The sequence below is a fragment of the Plecotus auritus genome (assembly GCF_963455305.1).
Source record: "Plecotus auritus genome assembly, chromosome: 6".
NCBI classification, from domain to species: Eukaryota; Metazoa; Chordata; class Mammalia; order Chiroptera; family Vespertilionidae; genus Plecotus; species Plecotus auritus.
The window spans coordinates 2805254-2819162 of NC_137773.1; the positions used below are offsets into that span (position 1 = coordinate 2805254).

Sequence of the window (13909 nt, forward strand, 5' to 3'; positions counted from 1 at the left end):
TATGCATGTAACTAACTATACTAAACAGTATAAAGTCATTAGTGAAATAAAAGGACTATTCCAATCGGGAAGGGCAGGCAGGCAGGAAATGCTCAGCGGAGAGAGCAGTGTTTAAGCTAACGTGAATGTTGTGCCAGCTCCAGGCTTAGCCTTAGGGGATGCAGCAGCTTCCATCTTGGGCTCTTGAATCTGAAGCCCAGAGTCACCCTGTGGAAAGCCCTGACACAGGACATGGAGAGGGAAAGCCCAGTGGAACCCAGTCTTTCCGCGGTCTCTGACAAGGCTAGGGAGTGAAGAAGCCATTTTGGAAGTGGGTCCTCCAGCCCCAGCCACCTCATTTGACAGCAAGTGGATGAGAAAAAAACGAGGCCCAGGTGAGCCCTTCCCAATCTCCTGACTCACAAAACTGTTAACAAATAAAATTGTTGTATTAAGTCACTAAGTTTGGGTGTGGTTTGCTATGCGTCAATAGCTAACTAAAGCTCAGATTTTAGTATCTATCCAATGGGAAGCAATGGAGAGTTGTGCTTTAAGAAAACCAACCTATTTGCAATATATAAGACAGACTGTAGAAGACATCTAGTGGCAGGAAACCCAGAAACAAGAGCTAGTGAAGTCTGAACTAGAGCTAACAGTAAGCATGGGAGGAAAAAGATACAAGATACTGACCACAGAATTAGATTCAATAGGATTTTTGTATGTACTAGTAATTAGCCATCAGGGCAAGAGAAAGAAAGGAGTCAAAGGTGACTTCGATGTTGAGATCAGGTGACTGAAGGATGGAGGTACCACCCTATCTAATAAAGAGGGAATATGCTAATTGACCCTCACACCGTCGCAAAGATGCCGGCGCCCACAGCCAATAAGGAGGGAACATGCTAATTGACAGCCCCGCCCTCAAAGATGGCAGCACCCAGCCAATGAGGGAATATGCTAATTGACTGTCCTGCCCTCAAAGATAACAGCACCCACAGCCAATAAGGAGGGAATGTGCTAATTGACTGCCACGCCCTCAAAGATGGCAGTGCCCACAGCCAATAAAGTGGAAATATGCTAATTGACTGCCACTCCCACAAAGATGGCAGTGCCCAGTCCCCTCAGCCCTGCCGGGGTGGCAGGCATGGCAAGGCCGGGCCCGCCCCCAGGCAGGCCCAGCCGCTCTGTGCACCTGCCTTCGGAGTCCCCCAGCCCCCTCAGCTGCCCAGGTCCAGCCCGAGGCGCAGGCAAGCCTCGGATGGCAGCTACCCAGCCGCCCAGGGCCACCCAAGGCGCAGGTAACCAGGGCCGGCTGAGGCTTGCGCTGCTGGCACTGGCAGCAGCAGACGTGTGATGGGGCGTCGCCTTCCCCTGATCGCCAAGTCACCTCCCGCCCCTGAGGGTTCCCAGACTGTGAGAGGGGCAGGCTGGGCTGAGGGACTTCCCACTCCAGTGCATGAATTTTCATGCACCGGGTCTCTAGTTAAGAAAGAATAAGGCAGGTGATGAATTCAGAATAAGAAAATGCAATGCATGTTAATTTTAATACATAGACAAAAACGAAAGACCTAAGGTAGGATACCATCCATAATTACATGTATAATTATGCAAACAATTAGTATGGAGTTTAAGCAGAGTTTAAAAGCGCTCTAAAAATCCTGTAATCAGTATCTTTCTACAATAGAAGTTTTAATAAAAAAATTAAATTAAAAATCTTCAGCCGAAACCGGTTTGGCTCAGTGGATAGAGCGTCGGCCTGCGGACTGAAGGGTCCCGGGTTCGATTCCGGTCAAGGGCATGTACCTTGGTTGTGGGCACATCCCCAGTGGGGGGTGTGCGGGAGGCAGCTGATCGATGTTTCTCTCTCATCGATGTTTCTAGCTCTCTATCCCTCTCCCTTCCTCTCTGTAAAATATCAATAAAATATATTAAAAAAAAAAAAATCTTCATTGGGTAGGCTAGAGTTTAACATATAACACATTAAGATTACCCTTAAAAATTTTTTTCCCTTAACTGTCAACTGAATATTGGTTCAGAAACTAGAATAGTTAAGTAAGCACTTTTTAATCTACATGGGTTAAAAAAAAAAAAAAATCAATGTTTTCAATGACCTTTTTATAATTGAATCCTCTTGACACCCTGTCCTTTCTTTCCCTACCTACAGGTTCTACCTTTACATGTTTTAATATAGCACTGAGAGTTTGTTTTTTTAAACCACAAAACTCATCACGGTAGAATCAAAATCCTTGCCATGGCCTGCAAAATGTCACCTCCTATGACACTTGCTGACCCCGCTAGCCTCACCTCCCACTTCTCCCCCATTCACCATTCCGCAGTGGGAATGGCTGTTTCTTGAGTGTGCCATGCTCCTCCTTCACTTCCAGCTCTTTTCTCTGTCTGGATAACTCTTCACTGCTTCTTGTTGACCAAATGAACTCTATCATCCTTCACTTCTTCATCTTAAATGTCACTTCCTCCGAGAAAAACCTTTCCTGACTATCCCCAGTATTCATGCACACATGTCTCACTCCTTCAAAGGACTTGGCACACTAATAATCTACAATTATTTAGGAAGCTGTGTTTAATATCCACTTCCTCTGCTAAAACAAGTTCTAAGAGGTGGGACCTTACATCTTATTTGTTCCCATAGTCCCAGGACATAGCACACTGACAGACACAAATTAAATACTCCATAAGAGCCTTTTGAATAAATAGTCACCGGTATAGCAGGATAATTAGCAGCATGAACTCTGGAATTAAACTGAGTTCAAATTCCAGTCAGACACTTGTAAGCTTTGTGATTAGGTAAGCTGTTTTTCAGCACCTCATTTTCTTTCTTTTAAAAATAAGAATAACGAAACCCACGCCATTGAGGATTAAGAGTTACTATATGGAAACCACTTAGACAATATCTGGCACATAGCATCATGTTTTGTCCTATTATGACTAGCAAATGACTAGCAATGAGGATAAGATAACATGGTTAGGACCCTAGGCGATTTGGCTCAGTGGCTAGAGTGTCAGCCTGCAGACCAAAGGGTCCAAAGGGTCACGGGTTTGATTCCTGTCAAACCCGTCAAGGGTACATACCGAGGTTGCAGGCTCCTCCCCGGCCTGAGCCCCAATTGGCTACGTGCAGGAGGAAACCAGTCAATGTGTTACCCTCACATTGATATTTCTCTGTCTTTCCCTCTCTCTTCTACCCTCTAAAAAAATCAATGGGAAAAATATTCTCGGGTGAGGATTAACAACAACAAAAAAATATGGTTAGGGCCTGGCTGCTGTGGCTCAAGGTTGAGTGTCGATGCATGAACCAGGTTCCATTCCGGTCAGGCACATGCCAGGATTTCGGGCTCCATCCCGTGGCAGGGTGCACAGGAGGCAGCCAATCAATGATTCTCTCTCATCATTGATGTTTCTCTCTCTCTCTCTCTCTCTCTCTCTCTCCATCTCCCTTTCTCTCTGAAATCAATAAAAGTATATTTTTTAGAAAATAACATGGTTAGATGTTAAATTAGTTATGTCTCTGAAATCTTAACAGAATATAGTAAGCACTCATAAAATAGCAGCCATCAGCTTGATGGGGTGGCTCAGTTGGTTGGCGCTTGTGACGTACACCAAAGGGTTTGATTGCCGTCAGGGCACATATTTAGGCTACAGGTTTGATCCTGGGTCCGGCAAGAACCGGTGACAACCAATCCATGTTCCTCTTTCACACAGATGTTTCTCCCTCTGTCTCCCCTCCTTTTTCTCCATAATCCGTTGAACATATCCTCCGGTGAGGATTAAGGGGGAAAAAAATTGCTGCTCTGGTCGGTGTGGCTCAGTTGGGGGGTTGCCAGTTCAATTCCCTGTCAGGGCACAGGCCCGCTTCGGGCTGGATCCCTGGTGCAGGCGGCAGCCTATGGATGTTTCTCTCACACACATCTCTCTCTCTCAAAATCAATAAAAATGTGGTTTTTTATTTTTTTTAAATATATTTTATTTTTACAGAGAGGAAGGGAGAGGGAGAGAGAGTTAGAAACATCGATCAGCTGCCTCCTGCACGCCCCCTACTGGGGATGTGCCCGCCACCAGGGTAAGTGCCCTTGACCGGAATCGAACCTGGGACCCCTAAGTCCGCAGGCTGACGCTCTATCCACTGAGCCAAACCAACTAGGACAAAATGTGTTTTTTTTACATAGCGGCTATCAGTTAGCAAACACGGATGCTCCCATCTATCCTACACTTCACAAACTTTCAGTCTCCCTGACTCACATCCACTTCCTTTATTCCATTTCTCCATAGGGTGAACCAGCAGGGCCCAAGTCTGGCCCTGGCTCTCCAGCGATTTCCTCAAATCCAGCCACTGCCTGTCCCCTCCCCTCACCCTCCCCGGAGGACAGGTTCATTGCTGGAAAAATCACACACACACACGGGCCAAGGCCAACTCTGCGCGGTCCTCCTTCGGGCAAGGTGCTCGAGGCGGAGTCTGCCCCGTCCTCTCCGCGCGGTGCGCACAGCTTCCCTCTCCGCTAGCAACACGCCTGGGCCGGGCCCCACCGAGGCTCCTAGCACCGCGTATCCGAGTTTGTCCCGCGGTCCCGGCTGCTGTCTGTGGGAGGCGGCCCTAGAAACCAAGCCGGGCCGGGCCCCGCAGGCACTCGGCGCGGGTGGTCACGAGACTGAAGTGGCCCGAAGTTGTGGCGCCGCGTTGCACGGGGTTGCGGCCACGTCCCGCGGGCGCATCGCTCCGGTCCCGCGCCCCGCGCTGCAGGCACGTCCGTTGGGGTCGCCTTCTCCGCGGCGGGCTCGGGCGCCCCTGGACGTCCTCTCCAGGGCTGCAGGGCTGTCGCCGGCTTTGTGGGGACACACCCCTCCAGAGCGGGGTGCGGGGCTGCGGCCCGCCAGCCCCCGGGCCGGCCCCCAAAGTTCAGTCACAGCGCCTCGCCCCCCGCGCTCCAGGCCGCGCTCGGCTCCACGGACGCCGCCTCCCGTGAGGTCGCCCAGGAAGTCAGACTTTCGGCGCCTTCGCCCTCGCGCCGCAGGCCGACGGGCCGGCCCGCGAAACTTCCCGAAGTGACGGGAGCGGGCCAGAGGCCCTCCGGCCGCGTGCGCCTTTGTCGCTCCCGCCTCACAGCCGCCCCGCGCGGCCCGCGCCCCCGCCGCCCCTCACGGCCGAGGCCCCCGCCCGACCCCGCGCTGGAGGAGGCGCCGCGCGGAGACGCCACTCGCCTCAGGAGCCTGCGGAGGAGCCGCGCGCCCGCGGCCGACACTTACTCGCCACTCAACTCTCCGGCTCGCGAGGCGGGCTTGGAAGCCCCTGTCGCCGGGCTCCCAGTCACCACAAGCCGCAGCCGGCAGCTCCGTCGCGGCCGCGGAGGCCACTGCCGCGCTCCTTCCGGCCCCGCCGCGGCGTCAGCGCGCGCCTGCGCACAGCGCCCCCTCCCGACTGCTGACAGGAAGAACCATAGAGGCACCGGGCGGGGCGAGGGGCTGGGGAGGGGACCATAGAGAGGGCCGCCCGTCCGCCGCTCCCTCCCGCTCTCCGCCCACCGAGTCTCGACTCCCCCTCTAGGCGGGAGGACGGAAGGACCCGAGACTCCCCCTACCCCGGGAGGTGTGGCTGGCGCCCTAGAGTTGAAAAGGGCAGGGGGCAGGGAGCCTTGGAAATCTACCGGCTGTGCACCTATTTCCACCCGCTGCCTTTGCAAGTCATTCATTCATTCCACACGTTTCTTCGAGGGCTTCCCGTGCGCCAGGCACTGTGCTAGGCACTGGGGGATGCAAAGGTATAGATAGAGGTCCCTGTTCTAATGAAGCTTATGTTTTAGCGGGCAAGTCAATGACTAACTTGTGAACCAACTAGCGAACTAACTAACTAAAATATTGGCCCAGGCAAGAAGTGTTCAGGAAAAACAAACAGGAAAAATAAAGTGGAGAAAGGGATGGAGAGTGATGAGAATAATAGGGTGGTCAGGGAAAGTGTCTTCTGCCGGGGGGGGGGGCATTGAGCAGAAAACTGAATGAAGTTAGGGGGTGAGCCAAGGTGACCCCAGGAGGGAAAACACCTCAAGCAGATGCTACAGAAAAGGCAAAGGCTCCGAAATGGGAATATGTCTGGTGTCTGAGGAAACAGCAAGGCTGCAGAGCAGTGAGAGATGCATAGTGATAAGGAATGGGCTTGGCGAGGTGGTAGGGGCCCAAATCATAGCAGGTCTTCCTAAGGAATTTGGATTTCATTCTAAGTGGGATGGAAGCTGCTAGAGAATTGGGAGCAGGGGCATGGCTATTATGCTTCAGTTTTGCAAAGATCACTCTGGTGACTGTTTAGAGAATAGACTATGAAGAGGTCAAATCAGAAGTGGGAAAGCCACTTAGGAATCGATAGCAGGGGTCTAAATAAGAAGTGAGGGTGATCTGGACGAGTATGGTCAGGGAGGAGGTGGTGAGAGAAAATCAGATTAGGATATTTTTTAAAGGTCGAACAGAGAGATTCACAGATGGATTGGATGTGGGTGAGAAAGGAAGGAAGGAGTCAAGGATAGCCACAAGGTTTTTTGGCTTGTGCAACTGGGTAAATGGTGGTTCCGTTCACAAAATATGGGGAGGAATCAAGAGGAACAGGTTTGGGTCGGAGTAGGGAGAAGTGAACATGTTTTGGACATACTCAATTGCCGACAAACCGACAGTTGGGATTTCAATAGGCAATTGCAGTCATGCATCACTGAAATGGGGTATCTTCTGAGAAATGCATCTTTAGACAATTATTGTGCGAACATCACAGAGTACACTTGCACACACCTAGATGGTACAGCCCACTTCACGTTAGGCTGTGTGGTATAGCGCCTGTTGCTCCTATGCTACAAGCCTATACAGCATGCTCCCGTACTGAAGACTGTAGGCAATTATAATACAACTAGTGGCCCGGTGCACAAAATTCGTGCACATTAAAAGGGGATTAATTAGAGGAAATAATTTAATATTGCTATTTGCCCTTTCTCTATAATAGAAGTGTCAGAGATGAAAGAAAATTAGTAAAATGTATATGAAAACCTTCCTCCTGTCAGAGTCTGGGGCACACCACAGGACCCAGAGTCAAGTCCCCGCCCACCTACATGCACCTCAAAATCACGTGAGACCCAGACCTGGCCGCCACCCCCCATTGGGCTAGATCCAGACCCAGCCAGTCCCACCCTTGTCAAGCCCCACCGGGCAGGGGGCGTAGCCTCAGGTCCTCTGGCCTGGTGCCAGGACAGGGGGCGTGGCCTGAGGACCCCCAGCTCAGACCGGGGTGGGGGGCGTGCCTTGAGGTCCCCCATCAAGCCCCACCAGGTGGGAGACACGGCCTGAGATCCCCTGTCAAGCCCCACTGGGTGGAGGGCATGGCCTGAGGTCCCCCGTCAAGCCCTGCCAGACAGGGAGAAGGGGGGGCACAGCCTCAGGTCCCCCAGCCCGGCACCAGGAGGGGGGGTGCAGCCTCAGGTCCCCCATCAAGTCCCGCTGGGTGGGGGGCATGGCCTGAGTTCCCCCGACCCAGCGCTGGGGGTGCTCCTTGAGGTCCCCTGTCAAGCCCCGCTGGGTGGAGAGCTTGGCCTGAGGTCCCCTGTCAAGCCCCACCAGGCAGGGGGGTGCAGACTCAGGTCCCCTGGCCTGGTGTTGGGGCGGGGGGTACAGCCTGAGGTCCTCCAGCCTGGTGCCGGGGTCGGGGGCATGGCCTGAAGTCCCCTGTCAAGCCCCACCTGGTGGGGGGTGCAGCCTGAGGTCCAGCGGCCTGAGGTCCCCCAGCCTGGCACTGGGGTCGGGGGAGCAGCCTGAGGTCCCCTAGCCCAACACCAGGACGGTAAGCACACCTTGAGGTCCCCTGTCAAGCCCTGCCGGGTGGGGGGCACGGCCTGAGGTCCCCTGTCAAGCCCCACTGTGGCGGGGGAGGGCGTAGCCTCAGGTCCCTGCTGATTGCTCATTAAGGCTCCTTATGGGAACTTGGCCTCAGCTGTAGGTGCAGCCATCTTTGTAATGGAGTGATGGTCAATTAGCATATTCCCTCTTTATTAGATAGGATGGCAAGTATTTATCTACCTGAACATAGAAAAGCTACAGTAAAAATACGGCAGAAAAGATTTTTAAAAGGCTCACCTGTGTAGGGCACTGCTGATCCTGCTCCATCCTATCAGGAGGCCACAGAAGAACCCATGCCCGCCCTCTCACTGAACGACAGAGCAGCAGAGCTTTTTCCAAATTTCAGACATTTGAGCAGTTTCATCACAGTATTTCCCTAATCCACTTACTACCCATTAGTAATATTTTTCTTTAGAGTGATTCTTTTTTTTGTTAAAATGTATTTATTTAAATATAAAAAGGTTATTTAATATGTAAATAAAAATACAAGTCTCACTTCCCATAAACAAAAAGTAACCATAAAATCAGATTCCATTAAATGAAATAATGTTATTGAATTTATAAAAATTTATAGACCTGACTGGTTTGTCTCAGTGGATAGAGCATTGGCCTGCAGACTGAAGGCTCCCCGGTTCAATTCCGGTCAAGGGCATGTACTTTGGTTGCGGGCACAACCCCAGTAGGGGGCGTGCAGGAGGCAGCTGATCGATGTTTCTCTCTCATCGATGTTTCTAACTCTCTATCCTTCTCCCTTCCTCTCTGTAAAAAATAAATAAATAAATAAATAAATAAAATATATTTTAAGAAATTACACAAACTAATAAACTACAAATAAAAAATAAATTGGGGGGGCCCAGCCGGCATGGCTCAGTGGTTGAGCATCGACCTATGAACCAGGAGGTCATTATTCAATTGCCAGTCAGAGCACATGCCCCGGTTGCAGGCTTGACTGCCAGTGTGGGTCATGCAGGAGGCAGCCGATCAGTGATTCTCTCTCATCGTTGATGTTTCTATCTCTCCCTCCCTCTCCCTTCCTCTCTGAAATCAATAAAAATATATTTTAAGAGAAACCAAGATGGCGGCACAGGTAAACACCTGAACTTGCTGCCTCGCACAACCACTTCAAAACTACAACTAAAAGACAAAACGGACATCATCCAGAACCACAGGAAGGCTGGCTGAGTGGAAATTCTACAACTAGAAGGGAAGAGAAAAGCACATAGAGACTCAGAGGAGGTGCAGAAGGCAGAGGTATGGAGGCGCGCACACGCAGAAAGGGCTGGCAACTGAGGATGAGGCTGGCTTTTTCAATCGGGAGGGAGACACAAGCTCCCGACTGCTCTGAACAACAGTTCTGGGCGGGACTCTGGGGACCCAGCCTCATACGGGGAGAAACTGGACTTGTCTGGCAGCGGGCAGAACTTGAGGGCAGCTTTCGCTCAGAAATGCTTGCAGCGATTACTGAGGGACACTGAGACCCTTACTAAGGGACACTGAGACCCGGGGGCCTCATAGGGCAGGGCTGACGGGAAGCCATTGCTGATTGCTCCACCCTGAGACCCTGTGCCCAGCCAAGCTGCGCACAGAGGCTTTTGCATATGAATGGCCCAGCCCTTTGCAACCTAAAATTACCTAACCAACTGCAGCTGGGTCAGAGAGCCCAGAGTCACCAAAAGAAGGCCCAAGGCCCCACAGCAGCTTGCATTGCTTCACAGCTGGGCCTCATCTGGGCACCTCCAAACCCCAATCAAAGAAGAGGAATCTGCAGATCTCTCTGTAGCTCCTACTGGGTGGCCTCAGGCAGAGGCTAAATTTGCACCTCCTTGGATCTCCCAGTGGTCAGAGTAAGATCATCCAGATTACAACTCCTCAGATTTATAAGAGACACACTCAGAAGGCAGACTCAGTGAGCAACAAATCCCCACTGAAGCAAGTCCCGCCCCATAGGGTGTCTCCAGCACAGAAGTTCTCCCATCGTGGACACAGCTGATCCTCACAGCCAACTGGCCTGGAGGTCAATTCCTCCCAGTGATACCAATAACAATCAAGGCTTAACTACAACAAGACTGCACACACAGCCCACAAAGGGGTGCACCAAGAGTGTCCGCCTCAGGTAACTGGGGAGGCTGAGCCACTGGGCCCTATAGAACACCTAGCACACAAAGCCACTCTATCAACACAGGGAAGCAGCCAAAATTCGGAGACAAAGAAACAGGTCACAATGAAAGAAATGGAGGAAAGCAAACTACTGGATATAGAGTTCAAAACCACGGTTATAAGGTTTTTCAAGAATCTTCTAGAAAAGGCCGATAAATTTAGTGAGACCCTCGAGGATATGAAAAAGGACCAACTAGAAATTAAGCAAACACTGATTGAAATAAAAAATAATATACAGAGATCCAACAGCAGAGGATCCCAAGAATCAAGTCAAAGATTTGAAATACGTAGAAACAAAAAACACCCAACCGGAAAAGAAAAAAGAATCCAAAAATATGAAGATAATGTAAGGATCCTCTGGGACAACTTCAAGCGTACCAACATCCGAATTATGGGGGTGCCAGAAGAAGAGAGAGAGCAAGATACTGAAAACCTATTTGAAGAAATAATGACAGAAAACTTCCCCCACCTGGTGAAAGAAATAGACTTACAAGTCCAGGAAGCGCACAGAACCCTGAACAAAAGGAATCCAAAGAGGACCACACCAAGACACATCATCATTAAAATGCCAAGAGCAAAAGATAAAGAGAGAATCTTAAAAGCAGCAAGAGAAAAACAGTTAGTTACCTACAAGGGAGCACCCATACGACTGTCAGCTGATTTCTCAACAGAAACTAAGCAGGCCAGACGGGAGTGGCAAGAAATTTTCAATGTGATGAACAGCAAGAACCTACAACCAAGATTACTCTACCCAGCAAAGCTATCATTCAGAATTGAAGGTCAGATGAAGAGCTTCACAGATAAGAAAAAGCTAAAGGAGTTCATCACCACCAAACCAGTATTATATGAAATGCTGAAAGGTACTCTTTAAGAAGAGGAAGAAGAAGAAAAGGGTAAAGATAAAAATTATGAACGATAAATACATATCTATCAACAAATGAATCTAAAAATCAAGTGAATAAAAAATCTGATGAACAGAATAAACTGGTGAATATAATAGAATCAGGGGCATAGAAAGGGAGTGGACTGACAATTCTCGGGGGGAAAGGGGTGTGGGGGATGTGGGAAGAGACTGGACAAAAATTGTACACCTATGGATGAGGACAGTGCGGGGGGTGGGGGTAAGGGCAGAGGTGGGGTGGGAACTGGGTGGAGGGGAGCTATGGGGAAGGAAGAGGAACAATTATAATAATCTGAACAATAAAGATTTATTTAAAATATATATATATTTTTTTTAAATATTAAATCGGGGGAATCAAATCAAGCTGTGAAATGTATCACTGAAAATAAGCTTCGTTAAGAGAAGAATGGAATCAATTGTTATCAGTCAGAAGTAAAGGGATAGTTGGTTCTTTTTTTTAATTTAAAGGATAAATTAAGTTCTTTGTCTATAAGAGCAGTTCTTTTTTTTTTTCCTTTTAATGTTAACCAGCATCAAGAATCAAAAAGGCCGAAAGATATCTCCTGCAGTTAAAACTATTGTCAACAAGTGGTGTTTTGCTATTTTCCTGGGAAGAAGCATGGAAATTCCATCTATGGAATTCCATGTCATCTGTACGGGCTCTGGTTCTACATCCATGCAGTCATGATGGGGGTGTGAAACATACTTAAGCACTCAGCCTTCCTGATGCGTCACCACCTCACTGCCTCCTTTATTTCGTTTTCTGGTCACAATTAGGTTATGTGCCTACGACCTGTAAAGTCATTCATAATAGTAGAGGACTGCTGTTTTCACAATTTGTGCATCTTTACTTTGTTCCCAAGAGCTTACCTACAGTATTGGCATCAGCTTTATCTAGATAAAGCTGTGCTCGTCTGCCCATGGCGGAAATTATTCCTGAACTCTGTCTGCTTTCAGAGGTGGTAATTTCCTGCCATTCTGGCTCATGGTTGTTGTTTTTTTAATCAGTGTTATTGCAGTATAATTTATATTGAGAATTGTCAGTCCACTCCCTTTCTATGCCCCTGATTCTATTATATTCACCAGTTTATTCTGTTCATCAGATTTTTTATTCACTTGATTTTTAGATTCATTTGTTGATAGATATGTATTTATCGTTCATAATTTTTATCTTTACCTTTTTCTTCTTCTTCCTCTTCTTAAAGAGTACCTTTCAGCAATACAATGCACCCAATTTAAGTGTACATTTCTATGAGTTTGGACAGATTTATATGAGAGTTGCAAATTAAAAAGACTATGTGGTATAACCTCACAGCTGTCAAAATGGCTATCATCAACAAATCAACAAGTGACAAGTGCTGGTGAGGATGTGAAGAAAAGGGAACCCTAGTACACTGCTGGTGGGAATGCAGACTGGTGCAGCCATTATGGAAAACAGTATGGAGTTTCCTCAAAAAATTAAAAATGGAACTGACATTTGACTCAGTGATCCCACTTCTAGGAGTATAGCGTAAGAAATCCGAAACACCAATCAGAAAGAATGTATGCAAAATTTACAATAGTTAAGATCTGGAAACAGCCCAAATGTCCATCAGTAGGTGAGTGGATAAAAAAGCTGTGGGGTGCCAAAACCGGTTTGGCTCAGTGGATAGAGCGTCGGCCTGCGGACTGAAAGGTCCCGGGTTCGATTCCGGTCAAGGGCACGTACCTTGGTTGCGGGCACATCCCCAGTAGGAGGTGTGCAGGAGGCAGCTGATCGATGTTTCTCTCTCATCAATGTTTCTAACTCTCTATCCTTCTCCCTTCCTCTCTGTAAAATATCAATAAAATATATTAAAAAAACAAAGCTGTGGGACATTTATACCATGGAATACTATGCAGCAGTGAAAAAGAAGGATCCCTTACCCTTTGAGACAGCATGGAGGGACCTGGAGAGTATCATGCTAAGTGAAATAAGTCAGAGAAAGACAAGTATCACATGATCTCACTCGTATGTGGAATCTAATGAACAAAATAAACTGATGAACAAAATAGATCCAGAGACATCGAAGCATAGAATCTACTACAGAATCTCAGAAGAAAGGCAGGGAAGGGAGAGTGGGAGGGTGGGAAGAGATCAACCAAAGAACTTGTATGCATATATGCATAACCCATGGACACAGACAACAGGGTGATGAAGGCCTGGGGCAGGGGGCGGGGGTGAGGTCAGGCTAGAGGGGGTCAATGGGAGAAACAGGGGCACATATATAATACTTTCAACAATAAAGATTTAATAAAAATAAAATAAAAAAGCTTTGTTTTTCTTTCTCAAGATTGCTTTGGCTATTCAGTGTCCCTTAAGATTCCATGTGAATTTAGGATGGGTTTTTCTATTTCTGTGAAAAAAATCATGGGATTTTGATAGGGATTGCATTGAATCTGTAGTTTGCTTCCTGTAGTATTGACATCCCAACATTATTAAGACTTCCAATCCATGAACATGGGATGTGTTTTCATTTATTTGTCTTTTTTCAGCAGTGTTTTACAGGTTTCATTGTACAAGTCTTTCTCAGCATGAGTTTTTCACATTCCTCTATGTTGTTTATGTGTTTCAGCAGTTTATTCTTACTATTTTTGAGTAATATACCCTTGACTTGCATTGTTTGGTGACTTCCATGGGTAAATTCTCCCACCAACTTGATGTCAACTGCCATGCAAAATTCTTTAAAATGTAAAAGCCATCTCTTGCAAGATGTACTAGCTGAATCCAGCACCCCGCTGCCAAGACAGGAGATATTTTGGCATCTCCTGTTCCACTTGAGTCTTAAATTATTCCTGCTGATCCAGGTCTTGTTTCTGATACACTGGGGTAAGCCCTGGTTACCCCTGTGAACTTCCTCATCCATCCTCAACCTTCCCACCCCGATCCACAGCTGGCCCTCAGTTCTGGGTACTGGCTCAGTCTCCTTGACCATTCAGCACGCCAGAGGCTTTCTGGAGCTATGGAGCTGCCCCTGG

The 13909-nt window shown here is 48.4% G+C and overlaps 1 protein-coding gene across 3 annotated transcripts in view; it reads right to left on the reverse strand.

Moving 5' to 3' along the window:
• Positions 1-5409, reverse strand: part of RNF216 (ring finger protein 216) — a 119136-nt gene extending 113727 nt beyond the window's left edge. Inside the window, exon 1 of one of the 3 annotated variants that reach the window (XM_080675807.1) lies at positions 5236-5409. The gene's annotated coding sequence lies outside the window, so the exon portion shown is untranslated. Of the gene's footprint in view, positions 1-4390; positions 4501-5235 lie in introns of those variants that run through there. The other 2 variants (XM_080675809.1, XM_080675808.1) reach the window with 2 other exon arrangements.
• Between the last annotated feature and the right edge of the window lie 8500 nt (positions 5410-13909).